The sequence below is a fragment of the Tupaia chinensis genome, unplaced genomic scaffold, assembly GCF_000334495.1.
Source record: "Tupaia chinensis unplaced genomic scaffold, TupChi_1.0 Scaffold000222_1, whole genome shotgun sequence".
NCBI lineage: Eukaryota > Metazoa > Chordata > Mammalia > Scandentia > Tupaiidae > Tupaia > Tupaia belangeri.
Window position 1 is genome coordinate 2,222,407 of NW_006159697.1, and position 22,615 is coordinate 2,245,021.

The window sequence follows — 22,615 nt, forward strand, 5'->3', positions numbered from 1 at the left end:
TTAGTGTAATGGTTATGTCGCTGGACTCCCATGTAGTCAACCACGGTTCGAGTCTCAGACTCAGTGGCTTAAACTCAACGCCGGGCGCATGTGCGTGCGTGCCCAAGATCCCAAGAGGAGAATGGAGCGTGGCCATCCCCCCTGGGGGGTGATTTCTTGCTTTCTGTCTCTCTGTCTCTCTGTCTTTCTGGGGAGCACACACGCCCTATAGCAAAAGCCTCTACCAAAAAAAAAAAGAACGAAAAAGAATGCCATGGTCACATTTAGATCGGATAGTTAGGGTTAAAGGTACTTTCTTGTCTCAGAGAAGAGCTTAAGAACAAGTGATTAAAGTCAAATTAACTGAAAACAAATGAAGACTTTCAGCTTCGCACAAAGGGGACAATTGATGTATTCATATCCTATGAGAGTTTTGCAAATATCCAAAGGATGAATATATCCATTTGTGACTTGAGTGCTTAATAGAAGAAATAAAGTCTCTTTTCAGGAACAGGGATTGTCACAAAATTTCAAATGTCTGCCGGGTGCTGGTTTGAAATGGGCAAGAAAAGGAAAATCATGTGATGTATTTGTTTTTTAAGTTTCTTCTACTTGTTTTCATGATGGGGGACACACAAAGACAGAGAAGCACCCCCACGCCATGACCCATCCCCAGATACAGTTGACCCTGGTCACAGGCACGTGTGAGCACACCCAGGGTGTGCTCAGGGAGGTCCTGGTACACAAACCCAGAACCTTTCCCATGCAAGGCCACTTGTGTCACCACTATGCCACCACTGGTCCAATATTTCTAAGGTGGAGGATGATAAAAAGTTTCTACTGCCCCAGATTTAACTTAAGGAAATAGTATTGTATACACAAGTGAAGTTCTCCTCTTCTTTTTTCTTTTTTTGGAGAGATTTTTGCTATAAGGCACATGCGCTTGCCAAAAGGATAGAGACAGAAAGAGAGACAGAAAGTGAGAAATCACCCCCCACCTCCCAGGGGGAATGGCCACGCCACAATCCCTTCTCCTCCATTATCCGCTGGGGATCTTGGGCAGGCATGCACATGCGCCTGGTGTGAGTTTAAGCCACCAGGTCTGGGACTCAAACGGTGGTCGACTACATGGGAGTCCAGCAACATAGCCATTACGCCAACTACTGGTCCCATTCTCCTCCCAATTCTACAAACCCAGTGGCATCTGACTAGAGGAACATGGTCAAGACAGAAAAGGTCAATATTGCCCAGACCGACTTCTCAGCATCTAACGTGTCTGGGGTTAGGCTATTCTCTCAATCAGGTCTAAAAGGAGCACAGACTTTTATTTCATTTTATTTTATTGTCTCTAAGTCTGATCCTTTGCACTCACCATGTGAAGTTTATAAAGAGGTTTTTGAGTTTGAAAGTCCGAAAGCATGTTGATGAAAAGACCCTACGCAGCCAGCCGCTCACGGTATTAATTTAACTGCTTCATACACTGAATAACTTGTGGGGAAACCTTAGGACAATCTCGCCGTGAGCCATTTGCTCGGGTCTCTGTAGTGCATCCATTCCAGATGAGTGGACAACAACCCTGGGCTCACGCCAAGCAAGTATAAAGGAGAGTGAGTGTGTGTGGATGCATGTGCGTATTAGAGAGGACAGACGTTGGGTTTTCTTTATATTAATACACATTTTCCTCTCCATCCCTGTTCTGACTCGCAGAGGTACGCTGCATCCCACCTACGATAATAATCACCACAGCCACCGCAGCGTACGTATTCCTCCTAAGCTGCTTGCCGCTCTTTATTTTATCTATTGATTTATTCCTGGCTTGTGCATGTGTGAGGAAGGGAGAGACGGGCACGGCCAGCAAGGTCCTCACGTTGCAAGCCAGCCTAGCCTCGGCTGGCCTGGGCCACAGGTGTGGTTGCGTGAGCCCAGTGCATGCAGGGAGATCTCGGGGTATGGATACCTGGATCTCGTGTGGATGCAGCTGCACGACCATCCTATTACCACTGTGCCAGCAGCCGGCCTCTGCTTGCGCTTAATCTACTGAGCAGTTGCCCTCTTGGCTCGGGGTGCAGGGACATAACAAAAATAATAAACCACTCACACACACGCAAATCTCTTTGGAGGTTTCGTGTATAAAAACGGACAAGAAAACCCTGGGCAAGAGTGACCAGAAAACTCTCTGAGTGGCCACAGAAGCATCAAGGAGAAATTCTTATTGAAAGGAGTGGCAACTCTGGTGCCTGTTCCAAGGCACCAGCAATAAACATAAATCGCCCCTAGGAAAACATACCCTCAACCCAGGCCTCCTAGAAATTGCACAGATATAGATCCCGATGGAAAAAGTACAAAAGAATGTCATCAAAACGATTCGTACTTTCTCAAAATGCCTTTTCCTCAGAAAGACGCCGTGCCATGACACATGGGATGATTCCTGGCTGATGTCCAGGGACTACCCTGAGCATGGTGGACACACAGGTGCCCTTCATCCAGAGCTGGCTGGGACCATAGTGGATTGAAGTGTTGGGACTTGGTTGGAGATGCTGTCTCTCTCTCTCTCTCTCTGTCTTACTCACTCATAGAAGGAAGAAATAAACAATTTTTTTCAAAGAATGCATTTCTGCTAATAGGAGAACATTACTGCATTGTAAATGATTGCTATTTTAAACTGATAGGAACACATATTATAGTTCATCTTAGCCAAGGCCAAGAGGTAATTCCATGGATTACTATTGGGTCATCAGAAAAGTCATGACATATTCATTCTGTTTTTGGTTTTGTTTTTTTGTTGTTGTTGTTGTTTGTTTTTCTTTTGGAGAAGCTTTTGCTATCAGGTGCATGCACTCGCCAGAAAGTCAGAAAGACAGAGAACGAGAAATCACTCGATGGCCATGCCACAATCCCTTCTTGGGCACTCATGCACATGCACCTGGTGAGTTTAAGCCACCAGGTGTGGGACTCAAACTGCAGCCGACTACATGGAGTCCAGCGACACAGCCATTACACCAACTGCTGGTCCCTGTGGTTTTATCTATGAAAAATGTGTCATGATTTTCCTGATAACTTAATATTTTATCCCCTCATGATAACACATTCAATGAAATAGCCATCAGACCAGGCTCATTTTAAAAGCAAGCAACAGAAAACGAGCTTATTTTTGCACTCCCATGAAAGCGGTCAGGCCAGCTCTGAATCCGAGTCAGGCCAGCTCTGATCTTTATCATCATCTCTCTGGGTTACACTTCACTGAACGCCATTACAGAATGCACAATGATCTCATGGATCAAACTGTCTTGAATTATGAGCCACCTGGGGGATGTCATGTCCCTTTAACACAAAAGTTTCTAAACCTAAAAGGCATTCCTGAACGACTGAGCAGCCCTGATTAGACTTGGACAGTGAGGGCCCTGTTGGAAGTGTGGCAGTCACCTTGTTAGGGAGACCCAGGTGACCTCCCCCTTCAGTAGTTTGTAACAAACCTCCTAGGATCTCCGACCCCTCATTCTACATTCGCTCTTCACCCCAACGGAGAATCAAAGGTACGTTCCTTCTTGACTGCCTCAAAGAAGCTGTTTGTAAGCCCTTAGCTCAGAGTTCAGGGCATCAGGATTAAAACGGCACCCCATCTTCCCAAAGCAGCCTTGAAGACATTAATTTAGCAGAAACCTTGGCCCCTCTGGAGAGAGAAACACTTAAGGTTACATGGCTCTCTTGGATGATTTTGCGAACCGCGGGCGCACCACGACGTGTGAGGAAAAGCATACAGCATACTGCTCAGCAATGCGGACGAAACGCCAACACAGGCAAACTAAACATACTGCTCAGCAATGCGAACGAGACGCCAACACAGGCAAACTAACTGGCCTTGCTGGGAACCGCAGTGATCTCCTTCAGGTGTCGGGCTGGGTGGAGGACATGCATTTTTCTCCAGAAACTGACACTATGGGTACATAATGCCTCAACTCAGTTATTTCCAGTGCCTTGTTAACAACGAAAAAGCATTTCTGTAAAGAAAACCAAGGAAAATCAATGACAAAAGCCAGGGTGTTCTCTGGATGCCAAACTTTAGGAAACGTGCATGATAATTCTTGGATAACTGCGGGGTGATACCTAGACATCTCCACTAGCAGCTCTGCAAAAGGTAGATACTTGTTACCTAATCGGTGCATTCATGAGTGACTCCAGCTGACACGAAAATACGGCTATTCCTGTCACTCGGGGGTTATTTTAATTCCACGTGGGATCTTCAGGAATGGCATATGTTTTTATACAAAAAGATAAATACATGAGAAACAGACAAATGGATGAATACAGTAAATGAGCGTTCACTGAACACCGCTAGTCTCAACTTCTTTGTACATATTCTGGTTTTCAGCTGTCTGGATGAAGAAAGGGAAGTTCGCAGTAGCTGAAATGGGGTCACCATGTCTGTGTGACTCATAAACCTGTGCTATTTCCACTTTTTTTAAAAAAAAATTGTTACAGGTCACATATGCTTGCTGGAGAAAGCAGAAAAGAATGAAAGAGAGAGAGAGAGAGAGAAAGAGAGAGAGAAGAAAGCAGGGAGGATGACCATACTGCAACCCTTCCTCCTTCATTCTCCTCTTGGGATTTTTGGGCATGCATGCACATGAACCTGGCAAGTTTCTCAAGTCTCTGGTCAGGACTTGAACAGTACAGTTGGTCATGTGGGATCCAGTTACCTTACACCCCACACCACGAGCTGGCCCTTCCTCTGTTTTCTACAACAGTGAGTTTACAAGCTATCATGTTCTCTTAGGATACACTCAGTAGAAAGACCTTAGAACTATGGATTCCTTATAGCTTAAAAAACTGTTACCAGGTCAGCTGGTGGTGTGATGGTTAAGGCAGCTGGATTTCGCATGCCAGATCACATGGTCTGAGATTTGGAACCAGCAGCTTGAAAAACACATTTAGCATGTGTGTGTGCATGCCCAATATCCTGAAAGGAGGGATAAATGAAGCAGAAGGGATTGCAGTGTGACCATGCCCCATGAAGGGGAGGGGTACTTTCTCTTCTCTCTCTCTCTCTCTTTCTAGCAAGCATACGCATCCTGTAGCAAATTAAAAAACAAACAACAACAACAAAAAAAAACATTTGCTACCATAATAAATGTGTATGTGTGTGTGAGAGAGAGAGATGTATTTTCTATTCTGGTTAAGACTTCCCACATTGTTACATAGAGTCAGGGTCTGATACTGCCAACATTTAAGATTAGGCAAGAATTAAAAGATTATAAATGGACTTACACAGAAATAATCTTCTTCCAACAGTTTAAAAATAGGCCTTACAATACCAGTTTAGTACATGTATGCACTGCCAGAGAGAGAGGGAGAGGCTTTTCAAGCCACTGGGCTAGGATTCGAATCATGGTCAGCCATGTGGAATACAGCTCCTATGCACAGGGCTTAATCCCTATGCTGCAGAGCTGGCTCAGGTTTTACATTTTTTTTTTTAAATACATCTACCTTGAATTTTTATCTTCAGGACAGACTCAGAAGAAGCCAGCAAGTGTAAAGACAGAGTAGGGAAGGAAAACAAGATGTTCAGTTGGGGTTGCTAGGTTACCAGCAACTAGACCTCCTTGTCCCTGGTGAATTTTCATTAGGAGACTCCCAGACTAGAAGGAGCCTTCTGACACTGCCAACCCATCCACCTGTCAGCATTCATCACTGTGTATGGTTCTGCCTCTTCAACTTACCAACACGTCACAAGGCCTGTCCCATGGGGCATGGGGGTAGAGGTAACTTTTTATGATGTGTTCTCAAGTAAGTGCCTGTCTATGCCAAAAGAGGCAAGGTCTTTAGGCCACCTTCCCAGACTGTCTCTATATGTGTGTGGTGGTCAACGGCTACAATCAAAATAAATGCAATGCACTGTCTTCTGAGTTTCCAGTTCTGACACTTGCCCTGTCTCTGTCCCTCCCTGTCTCTGAGCATTCCATTGATCTACCAGCTTGAGCTGCTACGGTAAACGATAAGGTAATTTGGGATCAGGTGTTACACAGAGGTCATGCACCTGGACCCACATGGGAAATGTCTTAGGTCTACATCCTAGGAGCTCCTTGAGCACACCTAGTGTGTGTGTGTGTGTGTGTGTGTGTGTGTGTGTGTGTACCTCTGGTTCAGGCTAGCTGAGAAATTGGGAGTGGACCATGGCATGAGGCCTGTTCTGGAGTGGTCCTCAACCTTCCTGGCACCAGGGACTGGCCCTGTGTAAGATCATCCCTCCATTGACAGGAGGTGAGGGGGCTGGTCTTGGGACACCTGAAGTGCACTACGCACCCAATTTCTACCATGACCACACTGCAATAGACAATAAAACAATCACACAACAACAGGGTTCATGCTCCCAAGAGAATCCAATACTGCTGCTGAGGAGGTGGAGCCCAGGTGGCAACATGAGTAATGGGGAGAGGCTGCAAACACAGATGAAGCTTCGCGTGCCTATCCACTATCTGCCTCCTACTGCACAGCCCAGTGGACTGGTGATGTCTCTCTCTCTCTCCCTCTCTCAGTCTCTTTTTCTCATGGAATAAATAAATACACTCTAAAATGACCTCATCAGTCTGCCTTGTATTTGAGAGATGAGTGTGCCAAGGGCATTTTTCCTTGTGGCCTAGAACGTCACACTAGTTTCTAGTACTAGGGAAAGCAATTGCTTCAGCACTGCACAACTCTCATAAGACGTGCTGAGTCTTCTTACAGTTATGGCTGCTGTTACTCCTTCCCAATGCCATAGACATGTGTATTCATGTAAGCTGCCCTCGTCACTCTGTAGTGTCAAATGTCTGGGTTACATTAAGCTGATTAAAGATTTTCTGATAAGCTATGTGTCCAACATTGCCAGAGATCTGAGAAGCTAAGGAAGAAACTGGTCACGTGGCACTTGATATATTGTTTGAGGAATGAATCTATTTTGTGTCTCCCTACTGTAGAAAACCTATCGTGTGCAAAAGCATACAGACACATGTTGTCCAGAGGAAGGCGAGACCTCCATTTTTAAAAATGAATGCTAAAAGCTCTATTATCTGTTAAGAATCCGGGCCCAGCAGCAATGGGGCAGCCATAGCACAAGATTCTGTAATACTGAAAGCCATAGAAGAGCAGAGTTTGGTCCCTGGGTTGACTTGTACATGCAAGTGGGTGTACACATGCCCACAGTCCTGGTTAGAAAAGGCTGGGGGAGGCATGAGTGAAGTGATCAGGGCCATAACTGGGCAAATACATGTCCTGGAAAGGGTCTGACTCATAGATGACTTGATACCTAAGAGAGGATAGTGCTCCTTTCCTCTCCCCGTTTTCCTACTACTTAAACTTATCAAAGGCCTGCCATACTCAACACTGGGTTCTACGGAATGAAATAGCCTGGCAGAACATAGAGAGTAGTGTATCCCAAGCAGGACCTCCCATAAATCAAACCTGGCTGAAGCATTTGTAAATTCCTAAACACGAGCAAGAGAATTACAGTGTGTGTGTGTGTGTGTGTGTGTGTGTGTGTGTGTGTGTATGCTCTGGTGCAGGCACGTACAACCACGCTGAAGCTAGCACGTTAGAAAACTGTATCTGTTTCACTTCACTCACCTAGTGCTTGCTGTACAGTGTCCCAAGTAGAAGGATGACTTCAGAGATGGCTGAGGAGAAACCCCCTACCAGGAAGACCGTGCTGTCAACTGCTGCTGTGATATGAACGGTGAGCACGAAACAGCAGCCAAGGAGGTGGCAGGCGGGTGGGATGGGCTGAGGAAGGAGCAGAGTTCGGTTCCTGGGTTGACTTGTACACGCCTGGTGGGTGTGCAACGTGTAAAGCAGTTGCCTGACATTTCTATCCAACGAGCAAATGTGAAACTGCCTCTCACTGGCCTCTCATGACCTGTCCTCTTCATATGTGTTAGCACGGTCCTCACTGAGCTTACCTTTTGCTGAACCTGCAGGAACTTACCTTCCTACCAGATAAATGCTTTTGACAGGCTCATACTCCCCATCTATAGGATAAGCACTTATCAAAATATAAATAAATACATAGATAGATAGATGGATGGATAGATAGAGCCTCCCTAGACTCAACTGGCTAGTTTCTGTGGTCTTGCTTTCACCTATGCACTTAGTATCTGGATTTTCAAATTATGTTCAACATCTAGAGTTCAGAAACTGATAAATGACTTCTTGGAATAGTGAGTCATTTAATTAACGATCCCATTTAGCCTGGCTCTACAAACTGCACACTACAATATGTGGACAAAGCGCCAGACTGAACACCATATGTCATTATGAAGACTCTGAAGCTTCAGTGGTCTGGGCTGTTTTTGTTGATCTAGATAAGCTTGTTCATTTTAATTCATCTGTGCAATACGGTCTCTTCCGTGAGACCCATCTGGGCTCTCTCTCCTTCGACCCTTGTGTCACCAAGAGAGAATCTGTATTGTTACAAGGAGAGAGATAAGTAAGAGTCAGGGTGCAACATAAAAATATAGCTGCTTACAGTGGTCTGGGACGGTGCCAGGGACAACAAAGGTTCCCTGGTGAGACTCCTACTCACAGAGAGGTGGACACCAAGCTAGCTTTTCAATGCGCTTAATAACTCACAAGTCATAGGGGAAATACACTTACAAACTCAGCAAACAAGGGACGAGTCGACGAGGGCACAGGTCATCGTAGGCTGGCAGCGGAAGGTCATGACACAGGTTCCAGCACTTGAGGGCCAAGTCAGCTTTGAAATGGACTCAAGGCACGATCAAGGAGGAGCAGTGAGCAGGAGGAGATGGCTTGATGTAGCGCACGTTGGTACCGGCGGCAAGGTTTTCCGCTGCTGGTTAGGTCCGAGACCAGGGGAGGACTCAGCTCCATCTGGGTAGGTAGAGTTTGAGACTAGGGGAGGACTCAGTTAACTCTGTCTCAGAAGGCAGAGTTCGAGACTAGGGGAAGACTCAGCTCTGTCTCGAGTAAGAAGTGAGACTAGGGGAGGACTCAGCCCGGTCTCACAGTTTGAAGTCCAAGATGGAGGCAGGCCTCAGTTAACTCCGTTCTCGGGGGGGCGGGGAGTCTGTTCTGACCGCTTAGAGTACCGAGTGACGTTCCGAGGACTGTCTGTGGAGGCCCTGGTTTTATGGGCCATCCAGGTGTGTCCTCTTCTGGTTATCACGGTGTATCAGCTGTGGTGTGCTGCCCGCACCTCTGAAGATATGGCAAAATGGCGTAGCAGAGTTATAAAAACGGTGTTGCCTTATAAGATGACGTTACTTATGCCAACCTAATAATATAGTTCTATCGGGACCAGCAGTTAGTGTAATGGCTATGTTGCTGGACTCCCACGTAGTCGACCGCGGTTCGCATCCTGGACCCGGTGGCTTAAACTCACACTGGGTGCATGTGCGTATGTGCCCAAAATCCCGAGAGGAGAATGGAGGAGAAGGGACTGCGGCATGGCCATCCCCCCTGGGGGGTAATTTCTCACTTTCTGTCTCTCTGTCTCTGTCTCTCTGGTGAGCGCACATGCCCTATAGCAAAAACCTCTCAAAAAAAAAATATATAGATAGATAGATAGTTCTATCTAAACTTAAGCCAAGCTAATAATGTAATTCTATCTAAGGTAGAACACCTTGCTAACTTTGCATAAAGGGCTGTAGTCACTGGGTATCAAGTTAGAGCAGGAACCATATTACGTGCACGGTCCCATCTAGTGTGTGGACAGGTTGCTTATTCCTCAGGTGGGCTGTGATCCCTCCTCAGGGCAGCTCTCTAAAAGGACTGTCCCAGGGTATGCATAGCAACGAAGACTTTTAGGATGGTCTCACCTGCAAAGACAGGAGAGAACACACGAAGGCCCTGGGGCTCTTTGCTCTTGTGATGTTCAATGGATCCTCTCAGTGGTTGAGAATGGCAGAGTGTATGAGTACTTGGAGAGATGAAAGATGTCCTTATAGGCTTCCAAGCTCCCGAAACAAAATCCTTTTGTCAGCTTTCCAAGAAGAGCTCTTTGAAGAGAGATGTCAGTGTTCATCCTCAAATGGGACCTTGTATGCTGCCCGGGAAACCTGTGTTTCTCCCTGTTCACTGATCAGTCTCTGATAAGGGCTATTGATAAAGGAGCACTATCCAGGCAGGGCTTAATGAGGAAGCACAGCTCGACCACACACCTGCCACCCAGGAGTCTCCGCCAGGAGGGTACATGCTGAGCAGCAGACCGCCAGCTCAGAAGGGCAGCTGCTTACGACAGACCCTCAGTGCATGGCTTTGCTTCCACCCTGGTACCTCCTTATTCTTACAGGAGAAAGCAGACAGATCAGAGAATGGGTCATGTATTGCATTTGCAGCACAGATCCACATACTGGACTCTACATTTAAGAGAAGCACAGAATCACACACATATGCACACACACATGTGCACACACACACACACACACACACACACACGTTGATAACACAGGAAGCGTGCTGCTCTCTGCTTCAGAATCCCATCACTTTAGCTGTAACTGACGCTGTCAGAACAATCGCAAGTCACAGAGTCCATCACCTTGCATAAAGGACTTCCAAAGATTCGTGGGCAAATACAATGAAATATATGTTTCTTTTAGTGAAAAACTATTTTGAACTCCAGGCATGAACTTTATGGAGACCTCCCTCCCCTATCGATGTCGATTTTCAAAGTAATATTCAGCTTGATTAAAACTCTGCAGGATAACAAGGTGAAAAGAATGAAGCTAGATCTGTATTTAAACCATCACAGGTTATTTGAAGAAAAAAGTGAAATAGCAAAACCCAAGTTATTATTTACAACTAAACTTGAAATAAAAATAGGAAAAAAGAGGGCTCTTTTTTCATTTCTTTTTATTTTGCTATTATTTTTATTTTGCCAGAGGGCACATGCACTTGTCAGAGAAAGAGAGAGAAAGAAAGCACCCTCAATGGACATGATCACACCACCGTCCCTTCTCCAACTCTCCCTCCTTTGGGGATTTTGGGCATGCAAGGACCCAGCGTGTTTTTCAAGTCACCCAGTCTGGGACTCAAAACACATAGTTGGACGTGTGGGCTGAGATTCAGCTGCTTTAACCACCAGGCCATGAGCTGGTCCAGAAATAGGGTTTTTAATTAATCTTGGGTTAACTAGCCAGGATTAGAAATTATTTAGCTGTTATGAATTACCCAGTCACATATTTAAGCAGCCTCACTCAGCCCCAACACAGCAATGGGCTTTAACAAATCTTATGGTATACAGGTGTGTGGCGCATTTCAAAGATATATTTCACATGGAAGCAGGGGGGGATTCCTTTTTTATTTATCCTGCTCCGTAACGGCTGAGTCAAGTCTACTTTGTTCTTAAAGCGAAGGCAGTCAGACTCCAGCCGAGGTCCTGTCATGTGTTCATAATGCATCCCACCTTTGAAGGTGTCGAACCTTGTCTGAGACTCAGATTTTCACCTTCAACCAGCGACTACCTGGAGTCTCTACGGGGCTAACATCTAAAACCTGTTTTCACACGCGCGGTGAAACGTTAACTCAGAAACTTCTTCCGTTACGCATATTCTATGCATAGAGTTTAGATCATTGTTTTAATTGAGTACATTTACAAAATCAACAGATAAATTGGAGAGCTATACATTTAACCAGGAGATTAAAATTCTGAGGTCTCTGAAGCTCATTGCCTACCTTGGTCTGCCTAACTGAACTCAAATTTGTTTCCAATGACTCTAGTGTGATGCTCTAAGTATTTACTGATAACTGTCATACTTTGGGTACTTAGAAAAATGGACATCGCTTGTATTAGTGACACTATGCTGTCAGGGAAGTCATGACGTATTTTTGCATGCCTAGTAGTTATACCTTATACAGAGGAACCAGAGGAAAACATGATAGTTGAAACACAGCATCCTATCCTGGCCTTTAGATTGTGGAGTTCTCTACAGAAAGCAAAATACAATGAAAACCTGAACTTCAGAGGAAAAACCAGCAGACGTCACAAGCATTCCAACACCTGAGAAGCCTCTTCCTTTTTCAAATTATTTCTCCTTTTCTATTAGAATTTTTTGGGAGAGGTTTTTGCTATAAGGCATGTGCGCCTGCCAGAAAGACAGAGAGAGACAGAAAGAAAGCGAGAAATCACCCCAGCGGGGGATGGCCATGCCGCAATCCCTTCTCCTCCATTCTCCTCTCAGGATCTTGGGCGCGTATGCACACGCACCCAGCATGAGGTTAAAAGCCACCAGGTCTGGGACTTGAACCACAGTCGACTACATATTTTTGCATGCCTAGTAGTTATACCTTATACAGAGGAACCAGAGGAAAACATGATAGTTGAAACACAGCATCCTATCCTGGCCTTTAGATTGTGGAGTTCTCTACAGAAAGCAAAATACAATGAAAACCTGAACTTCAGAGGAAAAACCAGCAGACGTCACAAGCATTCCAACACCTGAGAAGCCTCTTCCTTTTTCAAATTATTTCTCCTTTTCTATTAGAATTTTTTGGGAGAGGTTTTTGCTATAAGGCATGTGCGCCTGCCAGAAAGACAGAGAGAGACAGAAAGAAAGCGAGAAATCACCCCAGCGGGGGATGGCCATGCCGCAATCCCTTCTCCTCCATTCTCCTCTCAGGATCTTGGGCGCGTATGCACACGCACCCAGCATGAGGTTAAAAGCCACCAGGTCTGGGACTTGAACCACAGTCGACTACATCCAGCGACACAGTCATTAAGCCAACTGCTGGCCCCTCTATTCTAATTTTTAATTAACAAACCACAATCGTACATATGTATGGGGTATAAGGAGCCTTTGTCTTTAAAGAGCCTTGCTTGATATAACATAAAAGTGAGAAGGAAAAAAAGATGAAGAAACACGGGGAGGGGAAAGGGAATGTAATTTAAATCTCATTCCCCCTGTTAATTGCCTTAGAGTTCATTCACTTCTGAAATACAGAAACTGCAGGACGTATTGCCAGAATGTTCCCTCTAGACACTCCTTTCCTACAGTCAGCTTAATTCAATAAGCGTCATTTCCAAAATGTCACATAAATCTTTCCGAACTTCATCTGATTTCCCGTAATTGTCAACATTTCCTTGATTGAACCTTTGAAATACTTCTTTAAAATATTCCACTTATCTCCAATTTGTCATTTTGCCTTAAGTATAAATTATTTTCCGTTTCAAAACTTAGTTTCATAACTGCCCTTATGTTCCTCTAATTTGTGTCTTCTGTATAACACAGAATTTTGAAACACTGGAAATCCCATTATTTCTTTTACAAATAGACTTTATAACGTAACATCTAACCTGTGCACTTTTAGGAGGGACAAAGACTTCTGGGAATTATCATTAGAAGGCCTTTCAAGGTCTCCAATTCTAAGACCTAATACTTCATTGGAGATGTATTTAAATACCGATCTGAAGAATTTATCTTCTTTATTCTTTCCTATTGAGCCACCGAGATTTGGCATGGAAAGGAAAATGGAAGTACTCCAGAGATAAATCTTCACTCACAGACGCGGGTGTGTGAGTAATTGAATCACCATTATTTTTGCATAATTGGACTTAATATTTACTTGGTCACGTATTTCATGGAGCTGGTAGAAGAGCCTCATTTGTGGGTGTGTCTGGTATTGCAGGATGTGGATGTGACATACTGTCTCAACGTTTTCTTCCAAATGTGAAGCTTACGTTCTAGGGCTTATCCAGCAACAAAAATGGGGTTTCAGGTGGTTGTTAGAGAGTTTATCAGTTAAGGTTCAAGCAGAGAAGCAGACCAGTAGAATGTCAATATTTATACTTGTATCTATATTTAAATCTAGCGCCATAGTAAATATACATACACACACATATTTATGTGTACGTGTGTGTATATCATACTTATATATATGCTATTTATATCAATAACATAGAGACTATGAATACCATGTAAATATATCTATGCATCTGTAAGTCTCTAGATTGATAGCTATATTTAAGATACATAGAAATACATCTCTTAATATGAAAATTATATAAAATATGTTTCTGTATCTTAAATATATCTATATTATGTCATAAATAGAAAGATGATCTAGCCATCTAGTCATACAGCCTTACATATTTTGTGTCTATATCTTATATACAGACAAACACAGGTACACATACAAAGGCTCTTCAAAACGTTTCTTCATGGTAAGGTATATTATAAAAAAAGCTATACATGGATTCCAAAATTTTTTGCATCAAAATAAATCCCTACTATAATTACATTTTTTTCGTAAACTTTCTTTTTTAGAGAGAATTTTGCTATAGGGCACATGTGGTCGCTAGAGAGACAGAGACAGAGACAGAAAGAGAAAAATCACCCTCGGTGGAATGGGCATGCCACAGTCCCTTCTCCTCCATCCTCCTCTCAGGATCTTGGGCATGTATGCACATGCACCTGGTATGAGTCTTAAGGATTCAGCTGGCTGGGTCTGAGTCTTGAACTGTGTGGGAGTCCAGCGATGTATCCATTATGCCATCTGCTGGTCCCTTTTATAAACTTTTATAGTAATAATGAAAATAGAGCTCTAGGCAGATAAATTGATTAGTTAATAGATATAAGAGACACTTGACCTACCCACATGCATGCACAGTTATTCCATGTTTATATATGTTTCATTTCAGAGCTTTCTTGCAGAGCTTTGACTAGACACATTTGTGGAATGGGTGAGCAGTCCCTGGGAGGCAGCTGTCTTTATATCTAATGAGGGAGCTGGAAGTCCCCAGGACAGGGGAGGAAGCAAACAGGAACGTTAAGCAGGAGAGATGAGGAGCAAGCTGAAGCCTCACCAAGATGGACTACAACCTGTGACGCTAAGGAAGGCTGAGGCACAGTACAGGAAGTGTAAGATGTATGTGAGAGCCATGGGCTGAGAATGCGGTCAGGGTGACACAGATTCTAGAAATGGATGTGAGAGGGCACGTTTATATTACAAAAGAAGGGGGACCAGCAGTTAGCGTAATGGCTATGTCGCTCAACTCCCATGTAGTCGACTGCGGTTCAAGTCCCGGACCTGGTGGCTTAAAACTCACGCCGGGTGCATGTGCGTGCATGCCCAAGATCCCGAGAGGAGAATGTAGGAGAAGGGATTGCGGCGTGGCCATCCTCCCTGGGGGGTGATTTCTTGCTTTCTATCTCTCTATCTCTCTCTGTCTGTCTGGTGAGCGCACGCACCCTATAGCAAAAACCTCTCCCCCCGCCAAAAACAAAGTAAAATATGCCTTTAAGCAACTACACCAGACATGGCTATGGGCAAAACGAAAGACCTCAGGTTCATGTCTCTCTTGGGGCTTTAACGGACCCTGAATTTCATAAGCTACTCTGAGCTGCTTTCCTTTCTCAAACCTTTGATTCCAGTAGTGAGGGTGTCCTAGAGAACCGAGGGCCCCTACTCTAATAACTAAGCACATGCACCTAGACTGAGCACTGGAGAAGCTGAAGGGGGAAGTAGAGCTGCTGCAGGGCTGGCCTCTGCTTGACCCTAACAGGGTGACTCCGCAGATCCGCGACCATGTGAATGACCCACAAATGGCTACTGCTTCTTACACCTTTCTATTCCTCCAAGAATCTCCCCAGTGAGCCACCGTAATGAGAAACATGCAAAAGAGGGATTTAGGGCAAATACACTTCAGCCTAGCCAAGCTAACACTTTACAAACCAACACAGAGAACCATATGGCCGAGGCTTCTAGTCATGTGGCCTTCAGTTTTACTAGCAGACTCTCTATATACTCGTAAAAATCTTCCATGGAAAAGGTTGAGTGTGGCTGAGTAAGTTCAGGCCAGTGACTGAAGCGATGTGCTGCTTCTGGACAGTAGCTTTAGAGAGCTACGAACGTGGCATCCTTCCTTTCTCCTCTTTTGCTTTCTGGAATGTGTACGTGAAGGCTAGGAGCCATCTTGAGGTAGGTGGAGAGGAAAGCAAGAAGAAAGCTGGCTTCCTGGTGACTGTGAGGCCACCATATTGCCCCCAGACTGCCTCCCCTAGGCTTTATGAGAGTCGAGATACGGCTTCACTTTTTTTCAGATGTTTACTATTTGAGTCTTCCTAGTGGATAATGCTAACGGATGCAGACACCTTGGGATTCAGACATGGGTCCACCTAGCAGGCTACTCAGAAAATCTAGTTCTGTCCTCATGACCCTTTTGGACTTGGAAGAATCCCTCCTTCTGTGGGCTGGGAACAGGAATCTAAGGGCCAGCGCTGCCTGCTACCTGGTGCCCCCCTCGGGATTTGTAGAGAAAGCAAGTTCCTCATCTTCAGCATTTCTTGAAAGAGGGTGTGGTATGACTAATTGCCAGATAAACTGTAGAATTCCTAATTAAATTTTTATTTAACATAAATAGTGAAAAAAAAATGTTGGGCTTGCGACATCCACCAGCTCAGGACTAAAAGTGAAGCAGGAAACAGGAAAACTATAAAATAAAGCCAGTAACTCAATAAATGAGACATTTGGGGGCCATATACTACAAAGGCAAACAATGGTTTGCAGCCCAACCTAGCAGGAGGGCAACCTCTGTACTACAGGCTTAAAGAGAACTGAGGGCATGTGGTCTGCTGCTGGGTCACTGACCAACAGGTACATCCAAAGGTCCAGGTTCTATCGCAGGGACAAGGAGATGAGTGATATATTTTATAACATGTTTTCGGAAACAACGCAAGAATATACATTAAGAGTGCTCGTATGGGACCAGCAGATGGCATAGTGGTTACATCACTGGACCCCCATATAGTTGACTGTGGTCCAAGACCCAGATCCAGCAGCTTAAAACTCATGCTGAGCACATGTGCGTGCACGTTCAAGATCCAGAGAAGAGTGCAGGAGAAGGGATTGTGGCATGGTCATTTCCTCTGGAGGGTTTCTTGCTTTCTGTCTCCCTATCTCTCTCTGTCTCTCCAGAGAGTACATGTGCCCTAGAGCAAAAAAATCTTCTCTCTCTTAAAGAAAAAAAAGGGTACATGTCTTAAATGGTTCTGTTTTCAGGGCCAGCAGATGGTGTAATGGCTATGTCACTGGACTCCCATGTAGCCAACTGCAGTTCAAGTCCCAGACCTGGTGACTTAAACTCATGCCACGCACATATGCATGCATGCCCAAGATCCCGAGAGGAGAAGGGAGGAGAAGGGATTGTGGTGTGGCCATCCCCCCTGGGGGGTGATTTCTTGCTTTCTGTCTCTCTGTCTCTCTCTGTCTGTCTGGCAAGCGCACATGCCCTATAGCAAAAAACCTCTCAAAAAAATAATAAAACAAAAAAATAATAAAGGGTTCTGCTTTCAATAAAATTCTCACCTTTGGGAAGCCTCAGTCACTTTCCTAGGATGCTGAGCAAACCAACCAGGGTGAACAAAATTGCTAACTTTTTTTTATTGCAGGATAGATCATTTTCTAATCACCAAAAATATCAACACACTTTCCCAATTGCCGAAGTTGATACAAGCAAAAGGAAAAGGGTGCATTTAACATTTACATGTACCCATTTGTACATTAAAGGGCTGTTTTCTGAGACGACATCTTAAAAACTTGATGGATTATATCTGGGAAAAGATCTAGGCACTGGGCTCAGTGAAACGAACCAAAAATGTTTTTGATCTGTGAGTCACAAATAGGAGGAATGCCCAAGCGAGTTCTAAATCACCTTGGATGAATCATCAAGCCACACACGATGAACCGTTCTTCTTCTATGGGGCTGCTTTTTCTGAGAAGAAAATCCATGGAACATTTTTAGAGCCAGTACTGGGCTTCTTCTGCTTCTCAAGAACTTAAACAGTACGGGGTCCGACTCGTACACGTCTCACATTATGGGTCTTCACGGTCCCAGGCAACGGTATTTCTATCTAAACAGCCATCGGCACGGCAGTCCTCACGTGTGCGTTCCTACCGCACCCGCATCATGTCATCCAATGGAAATGATTTCCTATCGTCTGCACTCTTCATAAGGAAAACAAGGACAATTGTAGCACCTACCCTTTCTTGGTTATTGGTGATGAAGGCATGGCAGGAGAAAGGGTGAAGACACGCAATGCAGCGTAGTCAAAAGTAGGAGTGCCATCAGGAATATAAACCATGTTTTTCCCTTGAAGTATTACTGGCATGTAATGGATGCTTTTAAAGTCGTGGCCTCTTGGCTGTGGCCGCTATAACACAATAGGTGCAACGCCTCCTAACCCACCCAAATCCAAAGACAAATTGGAAACTGGAAACGCAAAGGGGGGAACACAGACTCTCCATCAAAGACACTTTCGATAACTGACAACAGATTTTGCCAAGACCGACATCGACTGTGCTGAACGCCTGACTCCTTTGCTGGCAGGTCTCTCTCGCTAGCATCCATAAAAACGAACAGAACACTTCCCGAGGTTCTGAAATGTCACAAACACCTTTTATTGAGTGTGACTGTGCTGCGTACTGAGATAGAAGCTGGTTTATGTTACAGTCACCTGGAGTCTTCGGAGCTGAAGGTCTCCTCACAGAGCTAAGCTCTCTCACATTTACACAGACTTGGCCCCGTGAAGAAGCTGCATTGCTTTCTTTCATAATTTGCCAGAGGGCATGTACACTCATCAGAGGTAGACACCTGTATCTATTATCTGTCTGTCTATCTATGTATGTATGTTTGTGTGGGAAAGGAAGGGAAGGGAAGGGAAGGGAAGGGAAGGGAAGAGAAGGGAAGGGAGGGAAGGGAAGGGAAGGGGAGGAGAGAGAGAGAGAAGAGAGAAGAGAGAGAGAATCCCCCATGGACAATCCCTTCTCCATTTCTCCTCTCATCATGAAAGGAAGGAAGGAAGGAAGTGGGGGAGAGAGAGAGAGAGAGAGACAGAGAAAGGAAGGCAGGGAAGAAGGAAACTCGGAGAAGGAGGAGTCTCTTGAAGACTCGTTGGGGTGGCTCCTAAAGAATCAGGATCTGGGACCAGCAGATGGCATAATGGTTACGACACTGGACTCCCATGTAATTGACAGCAGTTTGAGTCCTGGACTCGGTGGCTTAAAACTCACACTGGGCATGTGTGCGTGCATCCCAAAAATCTGGAGAGGAGAATGGAAAAGAAGGGATTGCGGTGCGACCATCCCCCTGGGTGGCAGTGATTCCTCACTTTCTGTCCTTCTGGCCAGTGCTGTGCCTTATAAGAAAAATCTCTCTCTCAAAAAAAAAAAAAAAAAAAGAATCAGGTGCATAAAACATAAATTAATTCTGTTTATTGCTTTAATGTGATCACTACAGATAGGTTGTATGCATGCTTCAGAGAACCACACAAAGATGTACCACAATTATATATAAGAGTGTACAATAAAATGATTATTAGGAAATAGTCAACGAAGACAAATTATCCTTCATGTGTTCACTAGAATAGTACTTTTTTTTTTCTGCCATAGGGTATGTGTGCTTGCTAGAGACAGAGAGTAAAAGAGAAATCATACCCACAAAGGGGGGAGATGGCCACACTGCAATCCTTTCTCCTCCATTCTCCTCTCCAGATTTTGGGCGGTCACACACACAAGCACCTGGTGTGATTTTCAAGCCGCCAGGTCTAGGACTTGAACTGTGGTCAACCATGTGTGAATCCAGTCCTTGACCACCGCACCGCCTGCTGGTCCTGGAGTAGCACTTTTAATTGACTTCAAAAACTTTTTCTTTGCATTCGCAATTTAGCTATTTGGTCCAAGAATAGCTAGAGACAGATCTTACGTCAGAACAAGTAGAAGCTGTTCGGAGATGGAAGCCGTGGTGTCAGAAGGTGGTGAGCTCCCTCGATCTTGAATAGTTCTGCAGGTTTTTTGATGAGTATCTATGAACCATGTAGATGATTTAATTGAAAAAACGAAGTCTCTTCCAAATATGTCAGTCTGTAATCTGTGTGTCTGATATATAAGTGGTCAAAGATTAAACACTAAAGTTTTCTTTTTCTTTTTCCTTTTTGGAGAGGTTTTTGCTATAGAGCCCGTGCGCTTGCCAGAAAGACAGAGAGAGACAGAGAGACAGAAAGCGAGAAATCACCCCCTAGGGGGGATGGCCACGTCGCAATTCCTTCTCCTCCATGCTCCTCTCAGGATCTTGGGCACATACACACATGCACCTGGCATGAGTTTAAGCCACTAGGTCTGGGACTCAAACTGCAGTTGACTACATGGGAGTCCAGTGACATAGCCATGACGCTATGTCATGCTGGTCCCTTAAAAACTAAAGTTTTGAACTACTGATGTCTTTCCCTCTCTTCACCCTCTCACCCAGCTTGTCCTCTCCAGTCACTTTAGACTATGTGCGAAGAATATTATGACTTAATGGACCAGGAGAATCCGTGCCTTTCCTATTTACAGAATTTTGTACCTTCTTACAGCTCTCTGAAAATGGAGAAGTCACAGTATGTGACTTCACTGTTTAATGCAAATAGTTTTCTTCTTTTCAATACCCAAAAACAGTGTTGATCACTTAACCAAGTGATGAAAAAGAGAGATTTTAAAGGTCATCGGAATTTTGTTTCCAATTTTGGCAAAATACGAGACTACGTCCCAACCAAATGAACGGGAAAGCATTTGGCTAATCCGATTGTTTCAGAGTTTTACTGAAAACTTACTTTTCTATTCTGCTTGGCTCTGCTGTAACCTATTGAAGCCAAAAACAATTAGAATACAAAGAGGGGTTTGAAAATATTTGCCCTTAATTCACAAAGTGAAACGTACATGAGGGTCACAGAATTCGAAGCCAAGCCATGAGTAAGAAGGAAAATATATACCATGAAATGATTCCCTTGAAATTTCCTCCTGTGACGATGACCATAAAAACGCCAAATACCATGAAACCAAATGCAATCGTAAACAGCTGACTAAATGGCCACATATTTAACACACCATAATTTTTATTTCTTTAATGTGAAGGTGGGGAATGTCAGCATTGAATTGTTTGGACATTCTAAAATCAGTTCACTTCAGTAACGTTACCATGAACAGTTCTCCAATCTGATAAAAAATTTTTACATATCCCTCCCCCTTTTTTAATTGCCAGAGGGCATGTGTGCTAGCCAGAGAGTGATGGGGGGTGGGGGAAATTACCCTGCAATGGGGCATGACCTCATTGCAATCCCCTTTCCTCCCCTTCTTCATCCTGTCAGGGCTGGGGCATGCACTCAAATGTGCTAAGAATGTTCCTCAAACCACCAGGTACGGGCCTCAAACTGCAGTCCTCTCTATAAGATCCCCATTGAGCCATGGGTCTAGCCCTTCTTTTTTTCATTTTTTAATTTTTCTGCCGAGAGAGAAAGTGAGAGACACCAAGAGAAAGAGAGAGAAAAGCACTCACAGAAGGGTCAAGACACCATGAGCCAGCCCCAGCCGTCAGCCAGTCCTGGATCATGAACCAGCACATGCCTGGTGTATTCATGGAGGTCTTCGGATGGGAATCCAGAGCCTTCCCAGGGGGCATTGCCTCACAGAGTGTTGCCTTTTACCACTGCACCCCCATCTGGCCCTAATGCATTTTTCCTTTAAGCACTAATTGAGGACTTTCTCCACCTGACTACGGCATAGGACTGCGTGGAGCCAACTGTTGCTATTCAAGATGGCTGGGTGAGCATCCTACATGTGCACAAGGGAGAGAATGCAATCGAGGTAAATGGGCATAAGAGTGTTGCCCTTAAAATGCTGGTGTTTATGCTCCCAGCGTGATAGGATGCCAAGCCAAGACATTAAGCCATTTATAAGGCATCTCTGTGAGATGGATAGAGAAATCCTTTTCAACAAACACTGAATCTTACATATTGAATTGAGTCATATTCATCTAAGTCATTCTTTTTTCTAAGAGAGATTTTTGCTATAGGGCGCCTGTGCTCACCGGCAAGACAGAGAGAGACAGAGGGACCAAAAGCGAGAAATTACACCCAGGGGGGATGGCCATGCCACAATCCCTTCTCCTCCATTTTCCTCTCGGAATCTGGGGCACACACGCACACGCATCTGGCATGAGTTTAAGCCGCCAGGTCCAGGACTTGAACAGAGGTCGACTATGTGGCAGTCCAGCAACGTAAGCATCACACCATGTGCTGGTCCCCCATCTAAGTCATCTTTAAGCCTCTGTCCTGCCTTCTTCAGTTCTGGATATTCCTCTGCACAGTGTCCTTGTGTCTGAAGGATATTTTAAAACCTAAATGTGGTGACCCGTCTTTTATGGTGGATTTAATTTCATGATGCAGCCAAACATTATCTTAGGCAAAGAAAGGTTGTTAAATATGGGAAGCCCCCCACATAATTCAATTTGCAATATACATATATGTATATTTTTATAGAAATGTTATACATACATATATATTTATACATATATTTTAATCATGGAATATTTTCTTGAAATAACGTTTTAGAGCAATCACAGAGAGTTTATAAAAACATGAGTTTGGCCGGCAGGTGGTATAGTAGATAAAGGCTCTGGATTCCCACATGGCTGACCACAGTTCATCCTGGACCTGGAGGCTTGCTTTCCTGCTTTCCCTTCCTCTCTCTCCCACTTGTCTGAGGAGAGGGCTGTGCCTGTCCCTTTCACAGGCTAAACACCTCATTACTCCTAGGGAGGGTTTGGCTCCAAATGTGGGGCCCCTACTTGGCAGCTGTGGGCTGTTTACCGGTCATTCCAACACTGACTGGGGGCCAC